We start from the raw sequence: 11,349 nt of genomic DNA on the forward strand, positions 1-11,349 counted from the left end.
TACTTCACCTGGAATGGAACCTTCTACAAGCAAACTGAGGGCACCCCAATGGGCTCCGCCCTATCTCCGGTTGTAGCCAACATTTTCATGGAGAAATTTGAGACTGACGCCATCCAGACTGCCACTCTACACCCGACCTTGTGGAAGAGGTACGTAGATGACACTTTTGTCATCTGGCCACATGGCCGGCCTGCTCTAGACCAATTTCTCGACCACATCAATTCCATACACCCAGCCATCAGATTCACCATGGAAGTCGAAAAAGATGGCAAGCTACCCTTTTTGGATGTCCTAATTAAAAGGAGACCTGATGGTTCAATGAGCCATTCTGTCTACAGGAAAGCCACCCATACGGATGCCTACCTAAAACCGGATTCCCACCACCATCCATCCCAGAAGAACTCCCTCATCAAGACTCTATACCATAGAGCCCAATGCATCTCCGACCAGGAACACATTGCCAGTGAACTCAAACACGTACGCCTAGCTCTTAAGGCTAATGGTTGCTCCGACTACACAATCCGAAAATCCATCACTCCAACCATCAAGAAGGAACCTGTTGAGGAGCCTTTCAAAACCATCACCTTACCCTACATTGCTGGGGTCACAAAAAAGATCTCCAAAATCCTGATTAAACACAGATTCAGGTCCGATTCAACACAGTACATAAAATCCGTGATCTGGTCCCTTCTGTAAAAGACGTGGTTCCAGACATACAGTACCCTGGCGTCTACAAACTAAGTTTCCTCTGTGGTAGCAGTTACACTGGAGAAACCAAACGACATGTCTCGGACCGCATCCGTGAACATAAAGCAGACCTGAAACACGGTAGGACAAACACCTCAGCCGTGGCAGATCACTGTTACAATTCAGTGGGCTCACATGACATTGACTTCTCCAAGACAGAGGCTCTCTGCAAGCCATCTGGCTACCATGAGAGATTCGTTCATGAGGCGATCCACATATACAAACACAGAGACAATTTCAACCGAGAAGATGGATTCTGGCTCAGCAATCATTGGAAGGACGTAATAAACCATTTCGGATCTTAACTGATTGTTGTTCACGTTTACGGTGACTTTCAGACCGCAGTCCACTCACTGGCATTAACTGTGTATCTTGTGTTCTCCACAGGGAATGCATTATTTGCTCCGCTGCGGGTCTCCTGCCACCGTTCTCCCATTCACATGTTTCATTGCTTCTACATACTATTAACATTCCCTCCCTTTATTAATGCTACCCCCTGCCCCCTCCCTTTGATGCTGCTGATCCTACATAATGCCTGGGCATAATATGACTTTGAAACCCCCCCGGCCACCTCCTACGCATTTCCCATGAATATGCTAAATTCCTCTTGATATGCACATTCTTTTGTTAAGGCGCTCTTCTTCCACCTCCAACTCAGCTTATATATAAGCTCCTAGCTTGGCAGTGTCTCATTCTTCACCTGAAGACGGCTGCTTGCGTTGTAGCCGAAACGTCGTGAGAATTATTTTATTACGTGTTATTTTTATTATTTTATTACTTCCCTTTGTGACTTTACCGAAAAAACCAAGAAGATGAATCCCTGCAGTCACGAAAGCTTTAAATCGAAATTTAATAATTGAAGACTTGGTCCAAGATGGATTGAATTCAGATGTACCTGCGCTGGTTAGGCATTGCCTCACCAACACTTATTTTACCTGGAATGGCACCTTTTACAAACAGAATGAGGGTACCCCTATGGGCTCCCCTTTGTCACCAGTGATAGCCAATGTGTTAATGGAAAAGTTTGAATCAGACGCCATCCAGACATCCACCCTGCGTCCTTCCCTGTGGAAAAGGTATGTGGATGACACTTTCGTCATTTGGCCACATGGCCTCCCAGCATTGAACCACTTCCTGGACCACATCAATTCCAGACACCCATCCATCAGTTTCACCATGGAAGTGGAGAAAGATGGCAAACTACCATTCTTAGATATTCTGTTTGAGAGAAGACCAGATGGATCCTTGGGACATTCTGTCTACAGGAAAGCCACCCACACAGATTCTTACTTGAAACCTGATTCCCACCACCACCCATCTCAAAAAAAATTCTCTTATCAAAACACTATACCACAGAGCTCATGGCATTTCTGACCAACACCACCTGGCCAGTGAATTAAGACATGTACATCGGGCCCTCAGGATGAACGGATACTCTGACCGCACCATCCGCCAAGCTGTTTTTCCCACCATACAGAAACAGCCACTTGAAACTCTGATCAAAACTATCACGTTGCCATACATAGCAGGCGTGACCAAAAAGATCTCCAAAATTCTAAACAAACATAAGATCCAAGTCCGATTCAGTACAGTACATAACATCCGTGATCTAATTCCATCTGTGAAGGATGTCATTCCTGACTTGCAATACCCTGGAGTCTATAAACTGAGTTGCAGCTGTGGTGATTGTTACATTGGGGAAACGAAACGTCATATCTCTGATCGTGTCCGCGAGCACAAGTCAGATCTGAAACACGGCAAAATTGAGACTTCCGCCGTTGCCAATCATTGCTACAACGCTGTGGGTTCTCATGAGATTGTCTTTTCTGAGACCAAGGTGCTCTGCAAACCTTCTGGCTACCATCAGAGGTTAGTACACGAAGCCATCCAGATATACAAACACAGACATAACTTCAACCGTGATGATGGGTACAAACTGAGTAATCATTGGAACGATGTCATTAACCATGTAAAAAAGATTTAACTACACACATTTGTACCATCTTATCTGACAGGTACTATTCTACTTTACCGAGTGTTGACATCCCCAGTGTTTACTAGTATTGCTTACTTTGATGCTTATTATCAGCTAACACCGGCCACAACCATGAGCCGATGTGCACCATTGTTCTCTTTTAGCCCCGCTCCCGAGGACCATCATCCTGGCTGCCACATTCAGACAACCCCCTCCCCCCCTCAACTCTAGGATCACCTTCACCTTCCTGGCTCCACCCCCCCCCATCCTGCACCTCGTCCTCCCTCCACCATCCGTTGCACCCGTCCTCTAGGATCACCTTCACCTTCCTGGCTCCACCCACACCCCAAACCCCCCCACCCTGCACCCATCCCCCTTGGCTCCTCCCCCCTCGTCTTACCCTATACAATAATGTCCCATCACAAATAACTCTCACTACAGTTATTTTGCTGTGCCTTTTTACACCTGATGAAGGAAGCTTGTGATTTATTATTTTACTTCTATTATTATTTCAATAATTTAATTGTATTATTTATTTATTTTTCCCTACGTGACTTTACCGAAAAAACCTAAGAGTATGAATCATTGCAGTCACGAAAGCTTCAAATCTAGACTCATCACGTGTTTGTGCCACGTGAATGGGCAGACTGTGTTTGACCTTGAGTGTGTCGTGGTATGGGGTCCTGGTATAATTCCGCTCTTGGCCTCCACACCCTGCAATTCCCATAAATACTTGTCTTTGTGCGCTGTGGTCGCCTCCGATTTGTGTGCGACTCTCTCGCTGGAGTGTTACCTTGCCATCTGTGTGTGTAATTATGTTGGTAGTTCGTGGGTGCTTGTTCCTCTCTGTATTGTGGGGCTTGGTGTATGAAATGCCTCACATGTGGGGTGCTGTAGCTGCTCACGTGATTATTTTCTTCCCTCTGGATGGCTGGGTTCATTGACCCTCTCCCTGTGTGTTTAACCCGAACTATAGCTCCTAGTTCTATATAGCCATGCCATGTGAGCCCTATTATCTATGCGGTGTAAGGAGGCTGTCTCTGGGTTCAAAACCATTCCCACAATTTCTGTAATCTCTGGACTCAAGGATTCAAAAAACATAATCTTGAACATGTTGTCACCTTCGTGGTACTGATCAACATCGCCTGCTTAGTACGCTCTTTTAAATTGTAGGAGGTAATCTCGCGGATCCTCGTCTATGCACTGGGTCATAGATTTGGCAGCATTAAACCCACAGACAGTGGTGAATATTCTCCAAACTTCCTAATCACTGCCAGGCTCAGTTGTTTGAAATCAAACCTAACCTTGTATGGTAGTGACTTTACCCATGGTATAGAATGTTCATGTAAACTTCTTTTCAGCAGACTTGCTTTCTTGTCCTTTTTCCTCAGACCTCTGAACATTGCCTCTGCGTCTACTGTTGCGATATGAGTGTGTATGTCTCTGTTCCTATTCTGTGGATCAAAATAGGGAATTCTGACGAGAGCTTTGTCCATCAATTTAAGAGTCTTACGACTGAATGAGTATTCAGAAAGTTGGTCGTCGTCAGAGGAGTCAGTGTCAGATGAGCTATCACTCCAACTGTGGCGCTGCTTAACATAACTTCTGTAGTGTATTTTGCGCCTGTAACGTGGTTCAACTTTGCTTGGTAATTCATGCCTGTCCCGTGGCTTGTGTCCCTTATATTTCCTATACTTGTCTTGTGATCCTTGTTTATGAGTTGGTGTGCGTTGTCCCCTTGGCCTGTGCTTATGTGGTGAGTGTCTTTGAGCTCGGCTTTCCTGCTGCCCACTCTGTGTATGGTGTCTGCTAGGTGTGGCGCTTGCGTTCCGAGGTCCTTATTTGATGCTTGATTTATATTTGTCTCGTGCCTCGTGCCTGTCGTGATGTCCGTGTCTGTCGTCTGTGGTGCAGATTGTTTTGTGTTGGTGGTTTTTGCGTAGCATGCGTCTCTCTGGTGAGCTGTCCCTGCTATCTGTGCCGTGTCGGTCGTGTTTGAGTGGTGTGCGTCTTTCTAGTGAGCTGTCTCTGCTGTGCCGCTCGTGTTGCTCAGGTTCCCCCCTTTTTGGAGCTATCCGTACAGCATATCCTGGCAACTTTGTTTTAAGATTTTGTCTCCCTCTGACTTCGGGGTTGTCAGTCCCACCTGTTTCCTGCTGCACCTGTATTTCTCCATCCCTTCTCTCGAGTTGTGAGGGGGTTTCTTTGTCAAAGTTACTTTGATCGATAACCATACTTTTTGTGTGGTCAGTTCCTGGACTACGGTCACATACCCAAGAATGTGGTGTACTGCTACCTTCGTATTTGTTCTGAGAATCAACGTCTGTGAGTTTCGCTGGTGCCACTAGCACCGATTCCTTCTCTCTTACGAGGGTGTGAAGACATTATACTTCGCCTATCAGAGACAGTTTCTCGCACCTTTTCCTTTAAAAAATTTATTTTCTCATTCCCCAATCTTTGTCTGTCTGTCTGTCTGTATAAGAAGGTATGAGCTCAGTATTTCTATTTCTGCAGTTTTTACATCGTGTTCGCTTTTGTCACATTTTTTCAAGCCCTTAAGTAGTTTCCCTCGATGTGTCTTACTATCATCATTACGGCTCCCCTCCCATGTGTCTCTCTGCCTTGTCTTCTCCGGCCTGTACGTTTTAATACGAGTTCCCAATAGTCCACAATCCACTCAAAAATTCCTCTTAATCCTAACATCTCATGTGTGGCGTAAGCTCCTCTGGTATTCGACCTCAGAGTGCATATAAAAACAATTATATCACAGGATGCAGTCAGTTCGACTCGAGATATTATCTTAATCTACCTATCTTTGTTCTCACCTGCTACTCTGGTACTTCGCCTCAGAGTGCGTTTTTTGTTTGTTTTATGCCGGTTACCAATCACAAGGCAATGTTAGTTCACAATACTCTGGTTAACGCAACAGTGATTCATTCCTTAATTCATGCACGAACTGTCTGCGAGAGATCCCGGACAATCCCCCATTATGTTGTTTATATTGGGTCTTTAAAAATTTTAAAAAAATTATAGCAATAAAATGAAAATATTTGTTTGGTAAATATCCGAAATTATGCTTCTTTATACAATAATGCAAATCAGTTATGCGAATTTTGAAGGTGTAATTATATGAAGTTATGCAAGTGTATGTAATTATGCTAATGTATGCTATTATGATAATTAGGTTCTGCTTCGTTGTATACGGTTATATTATCAATCGAGATAATACAATGAATTGTATGAAGTTATGCAAGTGTGATGTAAGTATGCTGATTAAGCTCGGCTTCGCTGTCTAGGGTTGTATTATCAATCAGGATAATACAATGATTCTCGCTTTAACTTTAACTAATCATGCTTAAGTGTGTTTTATGTCAGGTCTCAAAATTCAGATCTCGCTACAGGATACAGTGCTCATAATCAAGATTATTATGCATGAACTTAGGAAGGCACCACTCAGACACTTCTGTGCTAAGCAACTTTAATCTCTAAACAAAAACATAACACTCTAATATGCGAACTCTTATGCTTGGAATGTCAACACAGTACTCCTGGAGATGTCCTCATTGCTCCATACATTTAACCCTCAATGATCACGTTTGTTAAACTGGGTAACAGAACAATCGGTTAATTCCTCAGAGTAAAGCGAGCATACACGGCGATAGGAAAAAGTCCTTAAAATGAATGTGACAATATTCATTACGAACAGCAATAAAGAAACATATCCCGAAAGCAAAAGTAGACCTCAATGGATTAATTGATAAGATTATGCAATTAACAACATGTCGTGAAACAATGGTGTGCAGCAGTGTGCTCTCTGGTGATGCACGATGCGCTCACAGCTCATTCGATGGTGGCAGACACCCTTGCTTGGTGGTCGCTGGTTGCGCGCTCTCTCCTGCTTGTGCTCTCTGGTGATGCACGATGCGCTCGCAGCTCGTTCGCTGGTGGCAGACACCCTTGCTCGGTGGCGCTGGTTGCGCGCTCTCTCCTGCCCCGTGCTATCTGGCGATGCACGATGTGCTCGCAGCTCATTCACTGGTGGAAGACACCCAAGCTCGGTGGCTCTGGTTGCGCGCTCTCTCCTGCCCCGTGCTCTCTGGCGATGCACGATGTGCTCGCAGCTCATTCGCTGCGGCTGGTCCTCTGTGATGCTCGCTTGGTCGATGCTTGGTGCTTTCCGCCCTTCCTCGAGGTTGATTGCTTGACGTTGCTCGTCACTCTTTCTCTCGGGCTGCAGCTGCTGGTTGGAGCTGGCACTCAATGTAGAATAAACTTTTTGCGATACTTCATCTTTCAGCTCTGAACTCACACTCGGTGACACATCGCTACTCTGCAAGCCTCGCCATTCTTGGTTGATTGCAGGGCCCACCCCGGAGCCTACCCCCTGCAGTACTCAATTGTGTGTTTCGTGTCTCTGTTTGTATCTGAAATTCTCTCTCCTTGGCTCGCCTTCTCACAAAGGAACGAATTCCTTTGATTTTGCTCTTTGCTGTGGGGGCAGTTATTTGTCCAGTGTACGTGTGTGTGTGTGTGATTCCAATAAATAATCTGGAAGGAGGGAGGGGTTCCTTTTGCCCAGGTGCATTCTTCCCCCCCCCTCTTCAGCAGTGTTTACAGTACTTCCATCAAGGTTTGGAATTCCTTCATGGTATTTGATATTTCAAGGGGAGGTGCCCTCCTCATGCGTATGTAATGTATTGCTACCACGTGCTGCTGGGAGACAAAGGCGGTTGGGAGGGTCTCTCTATGGGATACATTTTATCTTGGTCATATGTGAATGACCTATTTCGCCTTGTATCTCTTCTGGATGATCCTCGGTCTAATACCTCCCAAGTATTATTTGATTTCGATGTAAAGCTTTTGTGACTGCAGGGATTCATCTTCTTGGTTCTTTCGGTAAAGTCACGTAGAAGGGAAATAATAAAATAATAAAAATAAAACATCATAAAATAATTCTCACGACGTTTCGGCCACATCGCAAGCAGATGTCCTTAGGTGAAGAATGAAACACCACCAAGCTTGGAGCGTATATTTAAGCTGGGTTGGAGGAGGAAGAAGAGCGCCTTGACAAAAGAATTTGCATATCAAGAGGAATTTAGCATATTTATAGAAAATGCATAGGAGGTGGGTGGGGGATTTCAAAGTCATTATGCCCGTGCATTATGCAAGATTAGCAGCATCAAAGGGAGGGGATAGGGGGTAGCATTAACAAAGGGAAGGAATATTAATAGTATGTAGCTGCAGTTACTAAACCACCACGTAAAAAAAACTAAAGTATAAACTACATAGTATCATCAGTATACTAAATATACTCTCCAATAAGCTGAGCTACTAACAGTAAGTAATACATTACAATTCTACGTCGCAAAAAATATAATATGCTTCCAGCTAAACTTTTTTTTCTTACATCACACGGGTCTACCCCGTACTATATACTACCATAGACAAACCCAACATTAAATGATATACTGTATTACTATACACACTCTATACCTTCGACTACAATATTACCCTAAGTATTATTCTACCCACCCTACTGTATACCACACTGCTGTATATTCACTATACAGTTACGATACTGTATATTACCTTATACATTGTATTAAACATTACAATTTTATACTATCTATACAATCTGCTATACACTATACCATTGACCGTCGCGTGAAAGATACTAAGAGGAAGCAACGAAATATGTCAATGGGAGAGTGGTGGTAGGAGACTTGCAGCGGAGCAAAGAATCCATTCCCTGTGGAGAATAAAAGATATATAGTCAATGCCAGTGAGTGGACTGCAGTCTGACAGTCACCGTAAACGTGAACACGATCAGTTAAGATCCGAAATGGTTTATTACATCCTTCCAATGATTGCTGAGCCAGAATCCATCTTCTCGGTTGAAATTGTCTCTGTGTTTGTATATGTGGATCGCCTCATGAAACAGGGAATGGATTATTTGCTCCGCTAAAAGACTCCTACCACCACTCTCCCATTGACATATTTCGTTGCTTCCTCTTAGTATTTTTCACGCGACGGTCAATGTATAGTGTATAGCAGATTGTATAAATAGTATAAAATTGTAATGTTTAATACAATGTATAAGGTAATATACAGTATCGTAATTGTATACTGAATATACAGCAGTGTGGTATACGGTAGGGTGGATAGAATAATGCTTAGGGTAATATTATAGTCGAAGGTATAGAGTGTGTATAGTAATACAGTATATAATTTAATGTTGGGTTTGTTTATGGTAGTATATAGAACGGGGTAGACCCCTGTGATGTAAGAGAAAGAAAAAAAAAGTTTAGCTGGAAGCATATTATATTTTTTGCGACATAGAATTGTAATGTATTACTTACTGTTATTAGCTCAGCTTATTGGAGAGTATATTTAGTATACTGATGATACTATGTAGTTTATACTTTAGTTTTTTACGTGGTGGTTTAGTAACTGCAGCTACATACTATTAACATTCCTTCCCTTTGTTAATGCTACCCCCTATCCCCTCCCTTTGATGCTGCTAATCCTGCATAATGCACGGGCATAACATGACTTTGAAACCTGTTGTATCTATGCCCTGTTTTTCAAAAATTAATATTAAGAATAAAAAAATGTTTTTTTTCTATATATATATTTTTAAATAAAATAATGAAAACAGCCTCTACTCCTCACAAGCACACCAGGAATCTGTGAAACGGGGAGGGCCATTAAGTGGCAAGATTTCAGAGCACAGAGAGGTCAGAGACATCCAGATGGACAAAAGGTCAAGACGTCTGGAGATGCACAGATAAGGTGCAGAGCAGAGAAAAACAACTATTGCAACTCGCGTTTTCTTTAACGTTTTCCTTAACGAAAAGTAGAAACTTAACAAAAAGAATTAACCAGCAAACAATAGGGGCTTGTTATTAGATATTCCCTTATATTACTCGTATTCACCGCATATATATTATTTTGTATTGTATGTTTCTATCTACATGACCTTACCAAAAACTAAAGAATACGAATTCCAGAAAGCTTAAGTGGAAACTTAGTTACACTTAACCTCAGGACATTAAAATATAACTCAGAATAAAACACCAATCCCTGGAAACAAACGCATAACCAAACTTTGCAAAGCCTTCAAAATAATGATGTAACGATGATCATTACGAATATTCATTAAACATAGACCGAATAATAATCAAGATATACTAAGACCGAGGGAACTCATAAGAAATATCAAGAATAAATGTAACACACAGGACCACATAAATGTATTGCTAAAATATCCTCAGCCACCTTTGTCTCCAACGGTCCAGCACAAACAGATGGCCCATAAACACTTAGGGGGTTAAAAAGGGTCGCGAGGAGGGGTCGAGAGAGTGTCTGGTTTTTTGGTTTGTTATTCCTCTCGCAAGAGACCCGGAGAGAGGAGAGGGTGTTCACGTTTTGAGTTTTAAGCACAAGCGCACATCACGAATGAGCAGTCTGGTTCGAGTCGCGCTCAGTCTCGCAACTCGGCTTGCGACGCGGCGTTGCGACGGGGCTCGCAAGGGAGCTGGGGCAGATCGTGAATCGAGGAGAGATGGGACGAAGAGGGGTCGTCAGAGTGACAGTCTGAGAGCAGTCTGGTTCGAGTCGCGCTCAGTCTTGCAACTCGGCTTGCGACGCAGCGTTGCGACGGGGCTCGCAAGGGAGCTGGGGCGGATCGTGCCTCGAGGAGAGATGGGATGACGAGGGGTCGATAGAGTGACAGTCTGAGAGCAGTCTGTTCGAGTCGCGCTCAGCCTCGCAACTTGGCTTGCGACGCAGCATTGCGACGGGGCTCGCAAGGAAGCTGGGGCGAGTCGTGCCTCGAGAAAAGATGGAACGAGGAGGGGTCGTTCGAGTCGCAGAAGTCTGAGTTCAACCTGGGTCGGGGCTGGGTTCAGCCGTGCTCCGGCTGGCGGAGCGTCGTGAGGGATCAAACACCGATACCGATGGCAGGTGTCGCTTCTCGCAGAACGAAGTGTCGAGGTGTGGTTAATTTCGAGTGAAGCTGGCAGCTGCACGAACAAAGGAAAGCACGGAGAAGAGAGAGTGACGAGTGACAACAAGCAATCAACCTGTAGAAAGGGCGGAAATCGCCAAGCGTCGACCAAGCGAGCATCGAAAAGGACGAGCAGCAGCGGATGATTAACAAGAGCCATCGTTCATTGCCAGAGCACGCACAGCCGCGTTGTCCAGAGCCTGAGCCAACACAGCCTGAAGTAAGGGCGAGTGTCCGTGTGAAGTTGGCAGCGATCAAGGAGAGAGCGACGACAATATCATCGCGCACCGCCGAAGGCGAGCATCGTGCCGACTCAACAATCATCCAGCAGTGGAGAAGCTTGGAGCTGCCACCAAGAGAGAGAGAGCGCCATCGAATGCGCCGTGTGTTTGATACACACACACCGACCAACACCCAGTGAGAACAGACAAGACGTCCAGCAGCGACGACGGAATCATCGCGCACCACGTCGGCGAGCGTCGTGCCGACGCCACTTATCTAGCAGTAGAGAGAGAGAGCGCACGAGCAGCACGACTCGGGCGTCACCGAGCGTCGTGCCGACTCGTGGAGGAGCTGCGCGCTATCCAACGACGGAATCATCGCGCACCACGACGGCGAG

The sequence above is a fragment of the Lethenteron reissneri genome, chromosome 35, assembly GCF_015708825.2.
Source record: "Lethenteron reissneri isolate LAM-NWPU_2019-01 chromosome 35, ASM1570882v1, whole genome shotgun sequence".
In the NCBI taxonomy this organism is placed as follows: Eukaryota; Metazoa; Chordata; class Hyperoartia; order Petromyzontiformes; family Petromyzontidae; genus Lethenteron; species Lethenteron reissneri.